The sequence below is a fragment of the Podarcis filfolensis genome, assembly GCF_964270895.1.
Source record: "Podarcis filfolensis genome assembly, chromosome: 6".
Classification (NCBI taxonomy): domain Eukaryota; kingdom Metazoa; phylum Chordata; class Lepidosauria; order Squamata; family Lacertidae; genus Podarcis; species Podarcis filfolensis.
The window spans coordinates 41,333,628-41,356,251 of NC_139609.1; the positions used below are offsets into that span (position 1 = coordinate 41,333,628).

General features: G+C 42.8%; 1 protein-coding gene across 2 annotated transcripts in view; it reads left to right on the plus strand.

Moving 5' to 3' along the window:
- The window catches only part of DAB1 (DAB adaptor protein 1), a 639,464-nt gene that overhangs the window by 196,391 nt on the left and 420,449 nt on the right, over nucleotides 1-22,624 (plus strand). Inside the window, exon 1 of one of the 2 annotated variants that reach the window (XM_083619365.1) lies at nucleotides 1,766-1,784. The exons of the other annotated variant lie outside the window; for it this stretch is intronic. The gene's annotated coding sequence lies outside the window, so the exon portion shown is untranslated. Of the gene's footprint in view, nucleotides 1-1,765; nucleotides 1,785-22,624 lie in introns of those variants that run through there. 2 annotated transcript variants of the gene reach the window in all.

Consider the following 22,624-nt stretch of genomic DNA (forward strand, 5'->3'; position numbering starts at 1 on the left):
CTTCTCCCTGGTCTCAGATTCTGCCAGTCATTTCCGCCAGTTCCATATAGTCTATCACTTTCATCTGCCATTCTTCCAGGGTGGGTAAATCTTGTATCTTCCAATACCTTGCGAAGAGTATTCTTGCTGCTGTTGTAGCGTACATAAAGAAAGTTCTATCCTTCTTTGGCACCAGTTGGCCGACCATGCCCAGGAGAAAGGCCTCTGGTTTCTTCAAGAAGGTATATTTAAATACCTTTTTCATTTCATTATATATCATCTCCCAGAAAGCCTTTATCCTTGGGCACGTCCACCAAAGGTGAAATAATGTACCTTCATTTTCTTTACATTTCCAACATTTATTATTGGGCAAATGATAGATTTTTGCAAGCTTGACTGGTGTCATGTACCACCTGTATATCATTTTCATAATATTCTCTCTTAAGGCATTACATGCCGTAAATTTCATACCTGTGGTCCACAACTGTTCCCAGTCAGCAAACATAATGTTATGTCCAACATCTTGTGCCCATTTAATCATAGCAGATTTAACCGTTTCATCCTGAGTATTCCATTTCAACAGCAAGTTATACATTCTTGAAAGTATCTTAGTTTTGGGATCTAACAGTTCTGTTTCCAATTTTGATTTTTCCACCTGGAAGCCAATTTTTCTGCTTGTACAGAATTTTTAATGAAAGTCCATCTGTTGGTAGGTCTCTCACTGTGGGTCCCTACCACCACTGCCACTTAGAGCATGCTACTGTTTAGATTGTGGTTATCTATGCTGGGGACCAAATTTGTTTTGCAAACAACATCTGGGATGGTCAGAATGAGAAGTGCAAAGTTCAGCAAAACGTTGACAGAATCCAGAGCACGAACACCTTGCTTCAAACCTCTGTGCTTCAATTACGTGAGCTGGTTCACCTACCGCTTAATTGGCCGCAAGCCATACAAGTAATTATGTCGCTGACATCTCCTGAAATTATATTCTTAATTGTTACATTTATTTGTATCACAATGAAATTAAACCACATCTCGGTTTGGTGGGGCTCTGTTGCTCTCATAGCTACAAGCATTGTGGGGGCATGGCAAGCATCAGTTTTACATTTCATGGAAATGTCGTTTGGCAAGCTAGGGGGAGGAAAAAACAAAGGAAAACTCCCCCAAGACCTCTAGGGAGCAAGAATTGTAAAGATGGCAAAGTAACAGAATATTGTAGTATGGCTCTTATTATTATCATAGCGCACTGCAGATTACTCTGTTTCTCTCCGCTCCCGCCCCCCCCCAACTCGCTGTTATTGTTTGCTACAATTTATAAGAGTTTACCAGGGCAATGCTGAATTGGTTTGCCTGCAAACAGCAATATAATATCTCACTCCAGAGACACAACATATCTCTATTTGTCGTTGCAAATTTACTTCTTTTAAAGAAAACGGGGAGGGGGGACACACATATCCTGCTTCCCCCCTCCTGCCTCCATTTCTTCCTTTCTTTTTTTAAAGAAGAGGAATAACATCCTTTCAAAGAAAATGTATGCGGAACCAATTTACAGAGGTTGGGGGGGGGGAGGAGCTCTAAACAGAGTTTGGTCTTTCTGCTCAGAACTGCTCTCTAATTGCTTTGAATTTACTTTATTGCAAGGTTGGGGATTGCTTTGAAGTGATTATGAGGAGAACAAACAGGCCTTTTCTTTATTTGCAGGGAGAATTTAGAGAAGGAAAAGCTCTCTCTCCCTCCACCCCCCTCCATTTGATATCCTGTTTTAGAAGCTAGAGTTCTAGAAGGTCTCAACAGTTACTAAAAATGTAATGGTAACACATTTACTTCCTTTCTTTAATGGCTGAGTCATTTGTACTGGGGAATCTTCTGCTGGCATTGAAAAGTACTGCTTCAGCTTTTCTCCCCTTAACTGTATCATTTCGATGGATGGAGCAACTGCATTCTTCTGTTTCTTGGCAATCCCTTTGCAACCCCCCCCTCCCCGATGCTCCCCCTCCCTGCCCCCGGGCTTTCCACCTCTGCATTTTCTTTTGCTCTCATATTATTAAATGTGTGAACACAATATGATTTGGGAAATAAGTAAAATAGCAGTCAGGATTTGCATAAGGAATCTATACCTGATAAAACACAAGCAAAGCTGGTTGAAGGAAAGTAAGAAATAGGCCATGTAAGATAATGCTACACACAACCAATGTTAGAATGTTGAGCATCTGAAATATTTACATGGTGATATTGTATATTTATGTGAACCCTTTAAGCAGCCTTCACCAGCACAGGCTGGGAATGATGAGGTTGGGGAAGCCTGTCTTAATGGGTCAAAGATGTGTCTAGCTGCCTGGAGCCCTCAGCCCAAGGCCAGTGCTTTTTACCTCCTCTCTGGAACCTTGTGGGCAAATAAATTAATAAAATGAAATGGTGCTAAGCTAACCAGCAGTAAGTTCAGTCCACCTTTCATCTCCATGATAGCACAGCAAACTTTGGATATCAGAACTAAGCAATGGTGTTATGGGTGCAATTTGACTCCCCATCTCACCAGAAATATATTTAGTGGCACAAAGAGAACCATAGAACAAAAAGAATGAAGGGAAGTTTAAGTGGAGAAAGAGAAGAATCCAACTCAATGCTTCTTGTTACAAGCTACTGGTGAACGTCAGACAGGTATGACAGAAGTGAACTACTTCAGTGATGACGAAATGACGATGAGCTTGGCCGAAAGCTCCTTCAAAGTTTAGGTCCAACTCATATTAAGCTCTCTTGTGGAGGGAAAGCCAGCTCTTACCACAGCACGCACCCCTTTCCCTTTGCCACTAAAATTTCCTGAGTCGTAACAGCAGCAATGGAGTCTGAAAACTCTAGTGCCATCCATGCAATGTTGCGCTGCCTTGGGGTGGTGGGCCCTCCTCCCATGGCACATAAGCTTCCTGGAAGAATTGTGCCATGGTTGTCTGAAAGGAAATTTGAGCACATGAGCTCATGTATAGGAGATTTATGCGATTGTGACACCGGTGCCCCAGGCGTGTAGAGCATCTTCATGTGAGCTGCAGCTCACACGCAGGGTTTTCCAACACACAGTTGTTGAAGGAAGGCAACATGAAGGGCTCGAGAAAAATGACCCGAATCCCAAGTCAATAGCAGGGCATGCTATTGCCGTAAACACAAGTAATGAGTGAAGAGGGCTTATGTTACAGCAGCATTACAAGCACTAGGACTCCTGGAATGCACCTTTGGACTCTGAATCCTCCTGGCTGCTGTTGCCACAACCAGGTCAATTTCCAGAAAAGGGATGGGGGAGGTGGAAAGGTGCTGAATGTGGGGTGGGCAGTGGCAGTGAAGTGCTTGATAAGGCACTGGGAAGATAAAGAGGCCTGGACTTCTAAATGAGCTCAGAAACAATACCATTTATTTTCTGAGTATTTTTTGGAGTGGGAAGGGGAAAACAATTCCTTTTTGTCTAGTCTGTTGCAAATTGAAATGCAGAGATGAGGTAGGTTTGCCTATCACAGAAGAATCACCATATGGATCTGGGGGTGTTATTCACACACTTTGCCCCAGAAAGGGGTTGCATATTCAGACATGAGTGGAATACTTTACTGACCCTTCCAGAACAATAAGAAAAACCATTAGCACTCGAGGCCGCTGGGTACAGAATACACAACTGAAGCAATCTGTTCTGAATGAAATATTAATAATAGTAAATGCATGGCTGTCAGGTTTTTATATTGCACACATCTTTATGTTGAGTCTGAATACTTTGCGGAACACACATTATCTTGTCTAGGCCATTTGTGATGCCTCAAAAACTTTGCATACCACCTATCTATAAAATGCATGCGTAATGTTTCAGCACAAATTAATTTCTTCTGTATGCAAACTAATGTGTGCACATTTCTGCAGAGGTCTGTAGTTCTGAGTCGAAATGCTTCCCCCGTGGTATTCTGCAGCCAAATAATGGGTAAGGTATTTTTTTTAATGTAACAGATGTCAGGCAGCATGGCCCAGAGAGCAGGCTGGGCGGTAGGATGTAAAATATTCTGTTCCAAAGTCTGACAAATACCTGTCCCGTGACACCAAAGATGTCACATTGCATCTCTCACTTCATTTTTTCTCATTTAACTTCTGCAGTTGTTGTGCAGGAACTTTTAGATTCTGACAAGGGAATGCAAAAAAGAAGTAAGTGATATGTGCTTAATTTGAAATCAGAAGGACCTGAGTATGCCAATTACTTATGATGTCAAAGGGCTTCAGGTTTTATCCAGGTTATGACAGGACAGGGATGAGAGGATAGGAAGGAGCATGTTAAAAAAGACAACATGAAACTATCGTGTATGTATGCATGATAACTGGCTGACTTTAGCCCTCCTCAGGTGTGCAAATTCAGGGCTTATAAAATATGTGATGGACATCTTGTGGAGGATGACTGTCTGAAGCAGTGAGCCTCCTGAATTCATGAAGGTTCCCTGCATGTTTTAGAACCCTGGAAAATCAGAGTTATTAAACATGTGACAGAAAGCTCCACACTTTTCCTCCAAAAAATTGGTGGGCTATAAGAACAAGTGGGGTGGGCAGAATATGCTCATTCTGGCAATCCCGCCCATTTTACCTATTAAATTAATCCCAAATGTCCATGCTTCAAGAGGGTTCTTCTGGTACTCACACCTGAATTGGGCTCTTTTTGATGGAGCATCTGTAGATGTCTGGATTGGCCCACAAATGGGTCCCAAATTACACATCTCATTTTTAGGCCTGAGACAAGAGACAACAATTTAATTCAGACCTCAGGACAGTCCTGGAAGAAAGAATGGGCCTGAGCTGGCTCCCCCCCCCCCCATGAGCGTCTAGTCTTTGTGACTAAATACAAAAAAAGTAAGAGCAAAATCTGTTAGATTTCAGAAACAAGGGGAGAAAACATGAATCATAATTTTGTACACCACCTTGAAGGGTTGTTGTTGTTTTTTTAAAAAAATGAAGGGCAGTTAAGAAATATTTTATATTTTGGCAGCTGCATCACTACCAAGTGATTAACAGTGAGGGGGTAGTCAGGGCAGTGTGGGCACACTGGCAGAGCCAAGCTGGCACTCCCACCCATGCACCTGAGTCATTGAGATGCTGCCAGCATCCCACCCCTTCCGTGTCCTAGTACACAGTGATGATGCCGCTGCCAGACTAGGTCCACAGTGCCACTCTATGCCTCCAGCTCCTCTTATTGCCGCTGCAATAAAACAGTTCCCAAAACCATCCCGCAGGCAGAAAAGGTTGCATGACTCAGACAACCTTCTTGCCAAGGAAACAATTTGCCATCTCCCCTTCCCCAAAGTGGTATCTTGTTTCTTTAACACAAAGAAATTCAGCAGTTAGTTTCATCCTGCATCTATTTATTTTAATGGGGTGCTCAGCTGAAAAATGCTTAAGACTGCTCTGCAGCTATTCCTCCTTACCCTTCCGCCCCCCCCCCCACAGCACAGACATTACCAGCACTGAAAGAGAGACAACATTTCATGTGGCACAAATTGCTAGCATTTTGTCCCTCCCTCCTTCTTATCCCCAATCAAACATTAAATCTGCATGCAACAATATCAGCCCGTCTTACCTGTGACTTTCACTTCAAACACTTGCTGTCTTCAAAGAGACTAGTTGAAAGGATTTAGTTTTATTAACCACTCTGGCAGCTGCTGCTGTCCTCCCTATTAGCTAATGGAGTTTAATTATTTTTGTGTGTGGAAGATTCTGGTTTAAATACTCCAGTTGTATCTTCCTTGACAAACGGGGCCTGCCAATTTACATGGAACATGTACCCACTTTACCAGCAGTTGTTATCATCATGGAACCACATTGTCAACTTGTACAGAACCAGATGCTTCCATGCCCAAATGAATTACAGAGGAAGAAAGGCTCCTCCCTCCGTATCCTCAATCTCAGCACAGCGAAAAGTCAGAAATCTAAATAGCATCTTGATATATACTAGGGATGGGAAACCTCTGGCATGCAAACCTAATTAGGCCCAACACAGATTCTCAGTTTGACCCGTGAGGCCATTTTCATCAAACCACATCCATCTAACACCCCTAAGTGATTTCAGGTGAGGTGCAGGTAAAGACATGGCTACAAACAAACATTCAGGAGCTTAAAGTGCTCTTCTGCACATGGAACTTGCTGACAGGAGTAACCCACCTCGCCACCCAAGCTATAGCGAGAGCTGTGTGTATTGGCTCTGACAATGAGCCCTGTTTGGATTGGCTGCACTATGAAGTTTGCCTTCAAATGGGCTCATTGCTTTGTCCATTTGCAGGTGCAGTTTTAATTCATGTGACTCTCTGTAATCTCTGATTAGTTGATTAGTGATTATAATGAACTACTCCCAACTTTTACAGGCAAACTGCCCCACACACCTGCCAAGGTTGGTCTGGGGTAGTGGTGGGAGAAATTCTCACCCACTGGCTGGATCTGGTCTCTCCACCCCTATATGTGTAAATGGATGAAGTCATTATCTACGTGTGGATCTCTAGTCTCCCAAATGCTGCTACTCATGTACAAGAGAAAAATATCAGAAGGCTTGAGAGGACCTGAGGTTTCCAGGAGCATAAAGAAATCTCTAGAAAAAAACTCTAGAGGGGGTGGGCCCCCCAAAGAGTGCTGTTTAGGGGAAATTGTTGGCACTTAATCATACTGGTATATATGCTACAGATGTATGTAACAGATTTGCTGTCTGTTTGCCAAAGCTGAGCATGATTTTTACAGCGATTTATAAGCTAGGCCAATGGAGACATAGAATGCAGAAATCACTTTTTTGATTATAAAGCCCTTTTGATTGCTGATCACTACAAGTTCTTTGCCTTTCTTTTGCAAATCTGATTCTTCTTTTTTAGGGGCTTGGGGAGCGAGAATGAAAACCTTGCTTTCTTCTTCCGATCAGTTTATGTAGAGTGAGCCCTTTTATTCTCTGGATTTTCTTTGCCATTCTCTACCAAAGAAAAATCCCGGCTGCATCATTCCAGTCTCTTGTAGCCTGATAGGCAATTTAAACATATATTAAAAATCATCCTTCCAGGCACATCACTTTGAATGCTGTCTGACACCATTCACAACATCTGTGTCACATCAGCTCTGGAGCCCAGGGAAAACCTGACAGTAGGAATCTGTTTTTCAGGCATCTCTGGGATTTCTCCCCCTTGGACAGTCCTTTGGAGTGGTCTCCTTGACAATACCTCATCATTGTTGTTTTAGTCAAAGATTTAAACTGAAATGACACAAAACAGGGTCCTTGTCCATAAGGTGGGGGCTTTGTGCAACTGACAAGGATTGCCAGCAATTTCAGAAAGAAAAGAGGGAGGTGCTTTCTCATTTTCATAAAATACATTTACTGGGCAGGGTAGGAGAATAAAAGCTGGATTTGCCCTTTTTAGTGCTCTTTCAGAAGGGCAAAACCAAAGGTGGATTGCTGGTTTTCTTTTCTCCTTTCTGAGGTTTTTCAGGGGACACAATTTCCCTGCCATTGGGTGGTAGCCAACATTAGTCATACTCAGAGGTCATTGATTTTCATGGTTCATCTTTGAGTGTGACTAATGCTGGATTTCACTTGTTGTTTCCAAAGGGAGAAAAAATATATATACAGCAGAGCCAGGGCTGCCTTACATTCCCACCATTTTGGAAGCAGGGGCTGGGGAGTGATCTGCCCCAGGCATGCCCACCCCCCGTCGGTTCACAGTGCTGAAGGCACACAATATGGCAAGGGCTGTTGGGATCTCCGTTCGACCGAGCTGATAAAGCTCATCTTCCGGCCAAGACCTCGACGTGATTGACAACCTGAGCCTCTGATAAGGCTCCGGGCACCCCCCCCATTCAGCAGATAATCAAAGCAACACACGGAAGTGATGAGATTTATGGCTACATGGCTAAAGAGTTTTATTGCTAACTACGCAGACAAAAAACTCATCCTCTGTGAGAGCAGAGAGCAAGTGAGGAACAAAGGAACAGGAAACCAGTACGTCACATCCGTCTCCCATGAGACTTCCAACCGTATGGAATGTGTCTGGAATGTAAACAGAGTCTTGTGACTCCAAAGCACTGCTCAGTGGCAAACAGAAACTAACAAAGGCTACAGGGGTTTCTGTGGTGACAAGGAAGGGACTTATGCTCTCTCTCTGCTCTTGGAGAAGGAGATCCAAGGCTTCCTATGTCCTCTGGAGCACTCTCCCAGGGTTCAGAGGATTGTAGAGATATGCACACGCAAATCATTGGACCTGCAGAGTCGAAATGGACCTCATGTTTCACTGTCCAATTTGTGGATGAAATAGTGAAGTAAATGGAGGAAGGAACTAAGAACTGTTCCTGGCACCTGCCAATTTCCCCTCTGGAAGTCTCTTTAGAGCAATACTACGTGTTATTTCGAGATTACTTCTGTGGCGGGGGGATGCTAAGAGGAGCTTTTTATACCACTCTCGGTGCTACAAAGCTTGTGTAGTAGCAACAGCAAAAAGAAAGGAGAGTGCTCTTACTCTCATTTTTACCCCAACTCCAAGCCAAAAGTTCTTGTTTGAACTTTCAACTCACCACTGCTAATGATAGAGGGATACTAGGCCAGTGTCATGGGTGGCTGTGACCAGAATCTATGAAAAACCTCAACTCCAGCAGGGCTGCATTGATGAGAGCCCCCTGCTGGAGCTTCTGTAGTGAGGAGCTAGACTGACTGAGGGAGGTGACCCATGTGTCTTGTGTAAAGCCCCCCTCCCCACAAAAAACATGGATCCTACTCCCATCAGTCCCAACAAACAAGCCTAATGACCAAGAATGGTAGGAGCTGTAGTCCAGCAAAATCTGGAGACTCGTGGGCTTCTCCAACCCTGATGCAAGTGTTAAACAGCCTTGGAGATAAGATGGACCTTAGTGGACTAGAACTTCTGTACAACGGGAAGCCCAATCTTGTTTTGTGAAGCTGTTCCAGAAGATATGATATACACATTTAAAATAGTGTAACACCTAAAATTGGGGCACATTGAAAAGTTGACCAATACTACCATCTTTTCCTTTTGGTCTATGGGTGAGCTGCCTCACGGAATTGGACACAGATCATATGCAGGCCTCTTGTTATTTATACGGAACTAGGCCATTTGGTAAGAGTGAAATCCCTCATCCATCCTCCTACTCAGACTATAAAAATATAAAATTATGTCTTTGAATTTTCCTCCAGAGTGTTTTTTCTTTTTTTGTCCTGTTTCCAAACTTGTCCTAGAAACTCACCCGTGTCTTGCATGTGCATACAGACACTGTTGGTGCTTTAAATAATTAGTAATAATAAGAGAACACTCAACTCTAACTCAAGTTGTCAGGGATTTTAAGATACTAATGAAAGGATTAAATAGGGCTTATTACCCATGAGAATCCTGAAGCACTCTGCAAACTGCTATATTTATACAATAGCTTCACTCCCCAAAGGAACACTACTACCTTTGAGTTGAAAAATGTGGTAACTCTGTAAAAGCTTATTAAGTCAAATGAACAAGATGGAGGGGGATGGCACCATCCTTTTATGTCTTATTCATTCAGCCATTGTGGCCTATTGGAATTACTGAGGTCTGTACAATATTGTGCCTGCTTAGGGTAGGACATCTGGCCTTGTCTCATTTGGCAGGATTAGATGTGGATTTACATTGCTCTCTGTACCACTTAGAGTTGTTGCCAGGCTCTGTAATTCCTGGGCTTGGAATATAAACTTTGTGATTTATCATGTTTGCCTCAAGTGTCAGGTATACATTTCACACACACACACACACAAATGCACATCATGAGAGAGGGGATGAGGGAGGGAGAGGGAGGTTCTCCAGTTTAGATTTTACTCCAAGCTGGGGAAGAACTGCACTCTTTCCCAACTGACCTACTGCAAACCCAGTGATCTTTCCACTTGTCTATTTGTTTGCAGCCCCCCCCCATCCATCTACCTGCCCACTTACCTTACTGATTCTGCTGTTTCAATGGCAGAAAGGGGAAGAATCATATATCTCCCAATGCTCAGGATAGTAATAGGGATGGTGGGGGAGAAATCCCAACTCAAGAACCAAAGCGGAGCCTCTTCAGACAGATGTGGGACTTGTCAGAGATCATGTGTGTTGAGATTCCTGGATTGCAGGGGTTTGGACTAGATGACCCTCAGGCTCCCTTGCAACTCCACAATTCTATTATTCTATTATTCTAGCATCCAAAGCACTCTCAACCAAATGCTTCAGAGATCTGGATGGTTAAATGAATGCTGCAGACAGCACGTCTGCAAAACTGAAACATGCCAGGGTAGAGAAAATGCCAGGGTAGGGAAAAGGGAGAAGGAGAGCTATTCTGTGACTGACAGGTCTCTAGTCTCTAATTGGATGGAATTTGTTTACCAGGAATCTCATTGGGGAAGGGATGTTTCAGCTGAAAAGCTGACAGCACAATCCTATATATGTCTGCTGTGAAGTATGGCTTGCTGTGCTCAATAGGACCCCCAAGTAAATGTGTGCAGGATTGTTGCTTTAGGCTGCAATCCTGTACCTACTTACCTAGGACTAAGTCCTATTGAACTCAATATGGCCTTCCTCTGAATTGCCATGTATTGGGATGCCTTGCAAGGTAGCAGAGTCAGTGGCACGTCAAATAATATATTTGTTTCTAAAGTCTAAACTTTTTCAGTTTGAGAACCAATCCCTAGCAAAGTTTATCTTAAGCTGTAGAAGTTTAACCAAAAATAAAACCCGTAAAGCTGACTGGTCCAGCATTATCAGAACATCAAATATAGTATGTAGAATTTGTCTACTGTGCTAGTAAAGCCTAAAGCACAATTTGTTTTAAAGAGAGGCAACCTGTTGTAATGTCACACTATCCAGCATACCACAATGGGTCTGCATGAGAAAAGGACGTTGGCAAACTTAGACATTTTCCTAACAGCATTGGCACCCCCAAAGGGACAAGCAATTATTTAGTTTAAAGCGCATTTTGTTTCTTGGGCAGCTGTTGCAGCAAAGAACATTAGAGTGAACCCTCACTTCAGCTCTGTAACGTGTGTGTAAATGGCATTGCAGCACTGTTCTGAACATAGTAAATGGTTAATTTTGATTGCCCTGATAAATATGCTATTCATACAAATCTCATAAAACTCTGAAAATTAATATTTTAACCAATGGCCTTGCTTCAGCAAACACAATAATACTGTGCTCTATGTCACCGCAGACCGCTAAAGCAGATGGCAGACGGAAGCTGAGCTGCATAGAGCAGCCTGAAATATTAAATCAAATCAATCTGAAGTTGTGTTTGTGCCTGAGGGAAGCTTTCCATTCAGATGAAGGAGATGGTCTCTCCTAACTGCCTATGCATGGGCCTGGGGTTGGAACAGATTGCTGAAAGATTCAAATGTTAGTGCTACTGTGCTAAAAAGAAAATAGGGTTAAACCTAAATGTGCAGGATTAACCCCAAATTATGTGCATTTCCAAAAAGATATTAGTGAAAGTTGTCATTTTTTTGCTTCCCAACTGCAAAAAGGAGCAGCGTGATTGTTCAGTTCATGCCAATGATCCTTTTCTATTTGTTTAACAGTCTTTCACATATGTATCTGTACAAAAAAACAACAACCCAGTTGTAAGGAATCTGTTTTCCACTGGTGCCCATGGGAGACTGGTAGGACAGAAAGCAAGGAAACCAGCAGTAGGTGGAGTCAGAGAAAATGACAGGCAGAATCAATCAATTTGAGATTTTTCTCCCCATCCTCCTTGGTAAATTCTTCAGGAACAACGCTGAGACTCAGGAGGAGGAACCTATCAGGCAGTGCCACCTCCTGGACTAGTTGCAAGTAAGAAGGCAGACAAGTGAGGGTTGGTTAAGGGCAGGCTGAAGTTGGTGCGGCAGTGTCCCATTTGGACCGCCCCCATTGCTGTCATCATGTATACCCCACTCATAGACATGCCTACACCTTATCTGTCAATGCTTTCCTTATCTGTTAAGGCATCTATGCACTTGTGGCTTCCAGGGTGGTGCTACTGCTGCTTATCAACATGTCTATCCAGTGATATGATGTGATTGGTGGAGTCACCTGCAGGTGATTCCTTGAATACTTCACTAGAGGAGGCTGCTTCCTAAGGGCTGCACTGAGATGAATGGGAAAATGTTGCCCCATGCTGTTTATATCAGAGGACACATTGAAGTCTATCTAGTGGAGGAGTCATGTGTTGAAAGCAGGGCAGGAGGGTGTTGTATGGCTGTGCAGGCTAACTCCACCCCACTGATGTGCACAGCAGCCACATTCCCTTGCAGCTCATGTGTTTAATGAGTGTGTGAAAGAGCTCTACATATGTACATCAATATATGCATGGAGCAACTTCAGATGCTGCTGATGGTGGATAGTGTGGGACAGTACATAAATTGTATGAAATAAAATATAAATCAATAAATGTTCTTTCCATATATGAGGGACTCTTCTGAACCCCCCTGTGTTCCTAGAGAAGGACGCACCTGTCTCTTCTACAGATGTCATGATCTTCAAAAAGAGACAAGCTACATTTTTTGTTTCCATTTCAAAATATGCACAAGGGGAAATTTTTCATCTTCACGCAATAATCAAAAGTGGGTCTTTGGATTTTTTGCCCTGTTTCTGAATGCTATTTGCAACTCACTATGCAAAATCCAAAGATCCTGAGAGGAAAACTCCATTCAGAAGACACAGCCACTCATTTATTTATTGTACTCATTTATTTGGCAATTTATATACCACCTTATTACAATAATTTCTAAGTGGTGTACAAGTAACTTGGTTTGAGCATATTACACTGATCCTGGTCCGACTGCACTGGCTACCAGTTAGTTTCCGGGCCCAATTCAAAGTGCTGTTTTTGACCTACAAAGCCTTAAATGGCTCAGGACCGTGATACCTCAAGAACCGCCTCTTTCCATATGAACCTACCTGGACCCTGAGATCACCTTCTGAGGCCTTTCTTCGTGTGTCACCTCCTCAAGAGGTCCAGAGTGTGGCAACACAAGAACAGGCCTTCTCTACAGTAGCTCCCCATCTGTGGAACGCTCTCTCCCCTGGGAAGTTCACCTGATGCCTTCATTATACACCTTTAGGCACCAGGCAAAAACATTCCTTTTTAACCTTTGGTTGATTTGATTGACATCCTATGCCCTTTTAAAATTTTTTTTTGGGGGGGGGTGTTCTTGAGTTGTTTTTGTTTTGATTGCATATTTTGTTGTTTTATATTGTGATTTTATTCTGCGAACCACTCTGAGACCTCCAGGTATAGGGCAGTATATAAAATTAATACATCAATAAAACAATAAATCACTGCATCTGAAATCAGTCAAAACAACAAAGTCATGAAAGGAAATGGAGCTGATTTCCCCCCTCTGCTCTCTCCCTCCTGGAAATCTGTTCTGGAGGGTTAGAAAAGTGTTGGGCATGGTACAGAAAGCTCCACGGAGAAAGGATTGTCTCCTCCTTTCTGTGAGTGGCAGCTACCACTGGAAAAACCTATTCTGCTCCCAAATGTCTGAAAAAATAGGTAATTGAAATTTGCCCTTCACAAAACAACAATTACCAGCACCCTTAATGAACTGCAGTCCCCAGCAGAAGTTTTAAGTGTTTTAAATATGCCTCAAATGTATGGGGCCCACAAGGGGTAGGAAAACTGACAAGATGGCTTTCAGCTCAGCTGTGTACCAAGGGCCTTATGACATACCTCTAGGAATCCACTTGAGTTGAAACCCAAGCTGCAGCTGTCTTGATAGGCACAAAAGCAAAGTTCTGCACTAACATGCCACTGATGATGTCTGGCAATGATACTATTGCAGTCAATTCAAAAGTTGGTGCTCAGTGATTCCCTCCCCCCATTATTATTTTTTTGTTGTTGTTTGAGGAGAGAACTCATGACATCCTTCCCTACAACTGTGCTTGTTATTTTTCCTGCTTAAGCCTTAAAGACTTGTTCTTCTTAACCCCCTCAGTGTATCAATCAGGGTTGTCTCCCTCGAGTTCCAGTCTCGTGAGCCTCTCCACTCAGCTCCACCATCAAAGTCCACTTCATTTCTCCTTCTGCTTTGTTTTCTCTCCTCTCGTCTCCTCCTCTTCCCTTTTTCTCTTTGGGGAATGAGGTCTTCAAAACACACCTCAACTCATCTGTTTCCTTGAGCTTGGGAATGTGCCGCTTTGGGATCTCATAATTCCTGCTCTGATCAGCAGTACAAAGGGGGGGATCTAAATTTGGCCCTTGTTAATGCCTTGGGAAGATTTGCTGTCACAATTCTCCCTCAAGAAGGGAGTATGTAGTTGCTTCTGAAGAGGAGGCATGCACACAAGGAGGAAACTGTCATTAGAGAAAATTTGTGTGACAGTAATCACCAGTACGTAGCACCAGTACTTATTTTTTCGGGGGGCCATGGCACCAATTTTATGCTGGGACTCATGGCACTTCTTTCACCTCATTCTTTACCAAAAAGAAAGAAACAATGAATAGCAGCATGAAAGAATTCTAGAGAAAAGGAGTGAAAGACATGTTAATGTTGGCTGTGTACAATGTCCTTTTATCCTAGAATTAACAGAGACTACCTGCACTTTTTTCCACGGAGTCCAAACGCAATCTTGATCTATTGCATCTTTTTTTGGCCCCTAAAAACTGCTTCTTGAGAAACTGGTTTCATTCCAAAAACAGAAACTCATCATAGATTGGTACTGCATTACCCAGCCTTTGTTGTCCATTTGAAAGCAGTTGTAGGTAGTCCCAGCAATGGGGGGCAGGGTGTATCCACACCTGCCCAATGTTGTTGTTGTGTACCAAGATTGCAATGGCCACTCGCTTCTTCATTCACCTGGGACGTGTGCACGGAAGAAAAAACATGGATAGCCTAACCATGGGGAAGGTTTTCAAACATGTATCAAGTAACCAGACCTACCCTTGGCTCAATCTAGATTGAAAGCAGCATGTTGAAGACAAGCACCCACTATTCTTGTGCTGCAAATGGGTTCATGTGTAAGCAGCTGTAGAATTGCACTACAGTGGTACCTCGGGTTAAGAACTTAATTCGTTCTGGAGGTCAGTTCTTAACCTGAAACTGTTCTTAACCTGAGGTACCACTTTAGCTAATGGGGCCTCCCACCGCCACCACACAATTTTTGTTCTCATCCTGAAGCAAAGTTCTTAACCGGAGGTACTATTTCTGGGTTAGCGCAGTCTGTAACCTGAAGCATCTGCAACCTGAAGCGTCTGTAACCCGAGGTACCACTGTATAGTACTGTTACTGGTGCTCTTGTATGCACGCTGATAGGAAGGGAGAAGGAATGGAGCAACGTTTGGATCAGGGCTGAGTTGAATGTTATTGGTGGATAACACTTTGCCTTGACTTTCTGGGCAAGGAGATGAAACAGGGAGATACTTGAAAACGTCATATAGTTGGTGGACCATGAGCTTTCTCATTTTGACAGTGACACTAGGCACCCCACTTTTTGTGAATTCATCTCCTTCCCTGTGCAGGTACTAAGTTGATAGCTATTTATCCAAAACAAGAGCTACATTGACAGAAGTCTGGGAGCAAGCCCCAAAATCTAGGCAGCCTTTGATTGCCTCCTATTCTTGCTTTGTGTTTTCCCCCCTTCTTCTAGCCATCACAAGCACATGATAAAGCAGGTCTCTTAAGATTGCATTTCTGGATCAGTAATTACTGAATTATAAACAGTCTGGCTGCCTAAAGAACTTCAATTTTTAATGAGGAATTTTGATCTCGAGGTGGCTGAAGCAGAAGCACATATGTGTGACCTTTATAGCTGCATGCAGCATGTGTTTCTAGCTCCTGTAAACAGCTGTCCTTTTCAGTGGTATTGTGCCTTTATGTGTACTGAAGGGCTTGCTGCTGTTACCAAGTTATTCTTGCTACCCATGCTGCTTTGATGTTGAATCGCATGATTTGTTTCTCAGAGAGCCACTTTCTTTCTCTCTCTCATAGTAAGAATACAGTGAAAGCACTTCCAGGACACACTGGGATGTGCAGCATTCCTGTGCTTCTATTGTTTATGATTAATATGCCACTAGTGTGATTTTGAAAGCAACAGTGAAGCTAAACAGGGGGGAAGCAGTTGGAAAATATTGCAATGGATCTGGAAAGAACCCCAGAGTGGGGGGAAATAACATCATCACAAGGTGCACCTTTTCAATCCTGAAAACATTTCTATATAACGTATTTGTTTCTTTAAACAAGATTACTAAAATGTCTGATGGGTTTCAATGACTTGATTCACATCAAATCCTGGTTTAATAATCCAGGATATGCACAAGCTCCTTGCATCTCTGTGTGCCTCCTGCTTCACTCTTCCATTCACACAAATAGGGTAATTAGCCAGGAAACTGAAGCTAACCATAGTTCCATGTTACTTGGAAACCAGGAAGCTGTTGGTAATGACATCCAAATCATCCAGTGCTCATGAGCCAACTTTGAATCATGAATTCATACTGTGGCTGGTTTGGAAGCCATTAACCCTGCTTTGACTGTTTGCTCATAATGGGAAGCTATGGTTAATTGTGATCTCCTAACTTGTTTCCTTGCTTCTGCAAAGCGGCTGTGTGCAGATGGGTGGAGCTCATGTGCATTTGTACTTGTTAGGTCAGGATTTGATTGTCTGATCACGGCCAGTATCTCTGCATCCCTCCGTTCATCTAACAATTTCCCACTGAGTCTCACTATTTATTCTACTGGGTTGTTGTTTTGCTTAGTGTATTATCATGTATAGAGGTTTGTTTTTCTGTGTGTGGATTGTGGGAAATGTGCATTGGATTGAACCTACTCCATCAACAACTTTTCTTTTCTAAGCCAGTTGTTAAATACTGGCAAGATTCCTTATTTCTCAGCGTGCATCCACATCCTGCAATACTCTCCCTCCACAGGGTGTTCCTCCACAGCACCCTTTATGCCCTTTCTCTATTATATATCTTAACTACCAGCCCATGAGAAATCAGTACTTTGCTAGTCTCCCTCTCTTCTCATTGAGGCCTGGCCACTAGATGCTGCAAGCAGGCAGAAACCCAGTTTTGACCCCATTAGATCTATCACTCACCATTCCATTGATGTTGCCCATTTCTCCATTGTGATCTGTTTCTCAGTTTTCCTTGTTGCCTATAGCATTATGCCTTTCAATTATTTTCCCCTGCTTCTCCTATGCTGCACCAGCAAGGGATCAAGTTGTATCAGGGAAGAGAATACTGGATCTGCTGAAGTTTCCACCTCTTACAAGCATTGACTGAGTTTCTCTGTCTAGGACAGCGGTGATATTTGGCCCTCCAGGGTTGTTTGCCTACATTGCCCATCAACCTGAAAGGGTGAAAGGGGCTGGAGTCCAACAACATTTGAAGGGCCACAGATTTCCCACCTCTCATTTAGGGTTGCCATGCAAGAAGGCCAGCCCTCCTTCAGCTTACATACCCTCCAAGTGTCCTGGTTTTCCAGAATGATGAAAGCCATCCCAACTTCTGATTTGATCCCAGAATGTCCCTATTTTCCTCACTGGTGCCACCAGTACTGAGCTTGGGGAGGAGGATGAGCCAGCCCTTCTCCTGAGCAAGCACGGTGGCAGCTGTGGCAGCTGCAAGGGAGCTTTCCATTGCCTCTCCATGGCCTCTGCATGGCTGCTGCTTGCAGCCTCCTCCCTTGGGCAGCTTGTAGTGGCTTCTGGAGAGTAGGTGAGGAGGAAGAGAGGATGCCTCCCCCTAGGCCCAGCCCCATGTACATGCTCTGATGGGTAGGCAGTGGGCAGAGCCACCCTGAGTGGAAAGAAACAGGGAGCAGAGCAGAGCATCTACTCTTGGCCCTTTCTAAAATTTGTTTATTGGTGTGTTTTTTTCTTTCTGTAAATCTTCCAAAGAAAATAATTAAACAGGGATTAAGGGGTTTTCTCAGTGTGGTAAAGGTTGTGTGTGCTGTGCCCCGTTGGTGTAGTTTTGGTGGCACTCAGCCTTCTTCTGATAATAAATACTCTGTGGGGGGGGGGATGACACAAAATGGGGGTTGAGGAGGGTCAGTTGGAGGGCAGTGAGAAATGACCCTGTTTTCATCTGAGGAATGTTGGAGGGTCTAAGCTTATCTCTGAAATCTTTACTCAGTAGCTCAGGATCACACAGATGGTCCTAGACAGTACACATTTCTGGCTGATAAGCCACATGGTCTTCCAAAAGCCTTGTTTAATGCTGCTTTTTACAAAGTAAAATTCTGAAGAGATCAGCATTTTCTATGGCTATTCAGACTACCACATAGGCCCATTCTGAATGCAAAGAAACAGAAAAGTCGTCATCTCGTTTACCAATGTATGGCTGGCTGCTAGTAGCTATCTTCATAATGAATTTGTCTGACTAATGTAGCGTCGGAAGCAAACCCTGCTTTCATGCTCGAACACTGCATGTATATCAGAGCTGAAATAAATGACCTTACAATTGTATTCATCCAATTACTTACATTTTTTAGTAGATGCTGCAGAGCTGCAGTATTGATTCTTTCTGTACCGTGCAACATGGATGAAAACCAAATGGAAATGCTAATGTTTATTAAACATAACCATAACCACAGAAAATAGGATGATAGCCTGACAACAAAACAAGACTGGTGGGAGTCTGGGTTCCTGGCTGGTCCTACTTGTGACACTCCCCCCTTGGTTTCCCTGTGATTCTTTTTTGCTAGACCAGCATCCTGAGCAGTGCTAGGTAGCTTACTGGTCAGTTGTGAACAGCATTGTGCAGCTCTAAGCTGCAGTGTGTTCTAAGAAACAGTGGGGTTGAATCTCCCCCAGTGGCCCAGAGTGATGTTACAGGGTGGGAAATTCTAGTGTTGTCTGGAGCCAGTCATCCCCTGCTGACTGTTCCCCACTGCTGATGAGGAAGCCCATCAGAATCAATCCGCTCAGGAGAGGTTGAGCAGAGGGCACTTTGCCCAACCCAGAGCTATCCTTGACACTTCATACACAATGCCTCTTGTTTTAGCTTTCCATGACTGTATGATGACACTGGAGGAGCTGCTTGCCTTCCCACCTGCACTAGGTGTTGGGAATTACACCCAGGTGTACTGAAGGAAGGTGGGGCTGGAAGAAGAACAAAATCAGGATATGCCACCAAAAGCATATTTGAATACATGTGCTTGCATGGCTTCCAGAAGGCGTCTATGATCTTGTGGTGTTCATAATATAGTAGGTAAATCACATGCTTGTGCAGCCATTTTGTTTGTGTTTCTGGGTAATTTTTACAATTTGCAGTAGGGAGCCTTCTCTGTTGTTAGTTGCCATGGCAAATATGATGAAATGTGTATTATTAGTGCACACAAAGTGTACCTTCTTTATTTTGCTCTTGTATCCACTTGCTGCTTCCTTTCAATGCTTCTTTTCAATAGGACTGAAAGGAAACTAATAAGCAAATAGTCAGTTGTACCATTTCACTCTTTCAGGTGGTGTGTTGTGTCACTATTGAAACTTCAAATTTGGGGGAAATTGTGAATTTAAGGTACATACACTTAGAGCAGCAATGACAGTCATAGCAATCTCTCTTCCTCACTGAAGGGTAGTTATTCTTTTGAAAGTCAAAGATATGTGATCTTCATGTCAAAGTGGATTAGCTAGCAAAAAGCAAATGGCATCCTTTGCGCCTTGAAGGAACCATGTAAACAAAATTGAGACTTGTTTGTTGTATGCAGAGCACTTAATGCCCACAATTCAACACAAAAGTATAGCGTGTCTACCAAACTCAACAAACTAAGGTTGCAGTTCTGTTTTCCCCTTACTTGCCTGGGGGTAAGTTCTGTTGAACTCAGTGGGTCTTACTTATGAATTGACATTCCTAGGCTTGTGAGGTCAGTCTCTCTCTCTCTCTCTCTCTCTCTCTCTCTCTCTCTCTAATGCAAAGGAGACAGTGGATTGTGTCGCTGCATTTTTTTGCACATGAATCAACATGTTTGCAGTTGTGATGTATTTAATGCACTCTTTCCTTTTCATTTTGAGTGGTGTGCATAGGGCCACCCCAAGAAAAGACAAGGTGTTGTCACACCCCATTCTATGTGCACAAGCCAACTGGTATGGCAGATGAATCTTGTGTCAAAGCCGGCAAGGGATTGTGCCTTCTGCTGCATCAGAGGCTTCAGGGTAGTTCTGCAGATGAGGGACAGGCTGTGTAGTAAGGGGCTAAGGAAGAGCAGATGGGCCAGCTACCACTTATTGCCCCCTAGCAACTGCTGCCTGTGGTGGTAGCCACAGGGTAGAGCTGGCTTCAGGTGAATAATAGATATAACATATTAAGGAGTTTGTACTGGTCTATTGGAAAAAAGCTCAGACATTCTAAATTATGCATGAAACCGGCACTCCCTATACACAAATCAGAACAAATTGTGGAGCTGGAATTTTAAAGAACCTCCAGACTCAGAAACCACAAAAAAGAAATGGACGTAAAAGCCCATAGCACAACTGTACATGTAGCTAGTATATCCTTCCCTTAACTTCAGGAGCAGAGCTATTAAAAATAAATACCATTTTATGGTTCTAGGGAGATCTTCCAAAAGCACCTATGAGATTGAGGAGCACTGAATCCCATTGATAATGAATTAGGCTTCCATTCCCAGCTCCCTGTTGCGATTTGAAAAACCTACCCCAGAACCGTTCTGCACTGTGAATCCATAAACAGATATAAATTTTTACAAATTATATCCCTGATGCAAATTTATTCAAGGGGAGTTGCAGGCAAGTTTCTTCTCATTTATAAAATTCTCTGTAGTCACTAGGAAACTAGAGCTATCAATCTAAGATATTTGCTGTGACGTCATATGTTCTAGCTGAAAAAAACACCCCTACTTTTAAAGTCACAATTCTAAATCTTGGGCTGTAGATCATAATGATCAAGGAAAAAGGAAGAGATCCATGGGGCAAAGGGGAGGGACAATGTGTTTTGAGACAAAACTGGAGGGATGGCAGTGCGCTTGGCCACCCCAACTAACTAATACGCAAACCTGTAAAGAAAGATGTAACAGTGTTATTTAGAAAGGACATGGGGAAATATATTTGACTTTTCACTTTAGGGTTTCTTTCCCCTTTTTTGGTAATGTCTGTCAGCCACTGGCATTAAAAATAAAATGTCATTATCTGATAGAGTCTGAAGCTTCAATCTTGAACACTCTGAAGTTCCTGTGTTTATGTGTGTGTGTGTTTAGAAAAAAACAACAACATGATTTGGTTGCAGGTATCGGTGGTCTGAATTCCATCTTGTATACAATTTTACGATTAGAGTCTGAGGGGCTTTCGTAACCCCTAAAGATCTGTAAGGGGGGGGGGACAGAAACCTGCTGCTGCAGTATTATTAAAAAGGCAAACCTGAAGGGCAGCAAATACCATCAAAGAGATGCCACAGTTTGATTTGAATGAAGATCAGAAGGTCTTTTTGCCTGCTCTGCTTGGAAGATTTTGAGAGACAGATTAATCCTTCACATCTTTCATTATTGAATTGCAAAAGATGCGGCATTCATCCAAAGCAGATGCACTAACAAAGTTTTTAATAAAGGTCACTCATTGCTCAGCCGTTCACATTCTGCATGACCCCCCAGCCACCATATATAGTTTTAAAATTAGCCCACCCCAATTATTTTTCCCTTCAGACTTCTCCATTATCACATTTCTAACATTTGCATGTAGATTTGCTTGCAAACATGTTGATGATTCCTTTTTACGGATAAAAACAACATGATAGAAAATGCATTCCTCTTTTGCCATGGCAGTGGAATCTTGCGACATTTTCCCTTAAGAATATCACCCACGGTCAGCCAGACTGATCTAATGATACACTCATAGAAAGTTGCTAAATGTTCATAACCACATTTTGCTATGCTGAGCCACTGCAAACAGCACTGAACTAAGTAGACCCATCATCGGAATTGCTGTAAGGCAATTTTAGATGTGCCGAAGTTATTCCAGCCCATCATTATATCTTATATATTTTTCAGTACCTTGCCATTTCCTACTACCATTATGTCATCAAGGTACATGATATTTTTCAGACTAACATAATCAAAAGATGGATACGTGTCCCCCAAAAGACTTACAATTGTGGGCGTCCGATGGCCATAGTCTATAACAAGACCATCCAACATTTTCCTGCTGAGGCACCTTTCAAGAAGATGTAATTAAATTGGTTTCAGATTCCTGGATGTTCTGGATTTAATTGGGTTGGAAAAACACCATGAACACAGTGTCTTCTGAACATTTCTCCCTTTCAAGGACTCTTCCTATTCACTGTTTTGAAGCATTTTAAGTTTTGATAATGGCATCCTTGATGACAGTGCGCATACTAGCCCCACTTTTCTTGGCAGGTTTTGAACTCCTTAAAACCTGCAAAGCCTATCAAATTGGAGATGGAGGAAAGTGGCGTGAGTGCTTGAATTAGGAGTGGCAATGCCTCTGACATTCAACTTACTTAGTGATTATTGTATTTCTCTGGCCACATAACATCACACCCCTTATCAGCTACATGCATCTGTTATTCAAGTTTTCTCTCTTTATATGTGAATTTCTACACGACTTTCTGTTTGTTAAACTTAACAGCTGGCATACGCTTATACTGAAGGTTTTGGGTTTTTTACATGCTTTGCCTATCCTATTGTTTTCTCCAAATAATACTACATCCACTGTCC